Source organism: Bison bison, unplaced genomic scaffold (assembly GCF_000754665.1).
Source record: "Bison bison bison isolate TAMUID 2011002044 unplaced genomic scaffold, Bison_UMD1.0 scf7180017864273, whole genome shotgun sequence".
Taxonomy (NCBI): domain Eukaryota; kingdom Metazoa; phylum Chordata; class Mammalia; order Artiodactyla; family Bovidae; genus Bison; species Bison bison.
In genome coordinates, this window is record NW_011494845.1 from 1473789 (window position 1) to 1474921 (window position 1133).

Below are 1133 nucleotides of genomic sequence, written 5' to 3' on the forward strand. Positions count from 1 at the left end.
AGAGATTAAATTGCCAACATCCATTGTATCATAGAGAAAGCAAGGGAATTCCAGAAAAACATCTACTTCTACGCTAAAGCCTTTGACTGTGTGGATTACAATGAACTATGGAAAATTCTTAAAGAAACAGGAATACCAGACCACTGTACCTGCCTCCTGAGAAACCTGCATGCAGGTCAAAAAGAAACAGTTAGGACTACACATGGAATAATGGACTGGTTCAAAATTGGGAAAGGAATACAACAAAGCTATATATTGTCACCCTATTTATTTAACTTATACGCAGAGTACATCATGGGAAATGCCAGGCTGGATGAATCACAAGCTGGAATCAAGATTGCCCAGAGAAATATAAACAACCACACATATGAAGATGATGCCATTCTAATGGCAGAAAATTAAGAGGAACTAAAGAGCCTCCTGATCATGGTGAAACAGGAGAGTGAAAAAGCTGCTTTTAAACTCGTTGTTCAAAAAACTAAGATCATGGCATCAGTCCCATCACTTCACGGCAAATAGAAAGGAAAAAGTAGAAGCAGGGACAGATTTTATTTTCTTGGGCTCCAAAATCACTGTGGATGGTGACTGTAGCCATGAAATTTTTAAAAGACCCTAGCTCCTTGGAAGGAAAGCTATGGCAAACCTAGACAGTGTACTTGAAAACAGAACTATCACTTTGCCAACAAAGGTTCTATAGTCAAAGCTATGGTTTTTCATGTATGAATGTGAGAGTTGGACAATAAAGAAGGCTGAGCACTGAAGAATTGATGCTTTCGAATTGTGGTGCTGGAGAAGACCCTTGAGAGTTCTTTGGAAAGCAAAGATAACAAACCAGTCCATCATCAAAAAAATCAACTCTGAATATTCATTGGAAGCACTGCTGCTGAAGCTGGAGCTCCAGTACTTTGGCCATCTGATGCAAAGAACTGACTCATTGGAAAAGACCACTGAGGCTGGGAAAGATTGAAAGCAACAGGAGAAGAAGGAAGCAGAGGATGATATGGTTAAATGGCAATATCAACTCAAATGACATGAATTTGAGCAAACTCTGGGAGACAATGAAGGACAAAGGAGCCTGGCATGCTGCAGTCCATGGGGTCACAAAGAGTCATATACAGCTTAGTGACTGAACA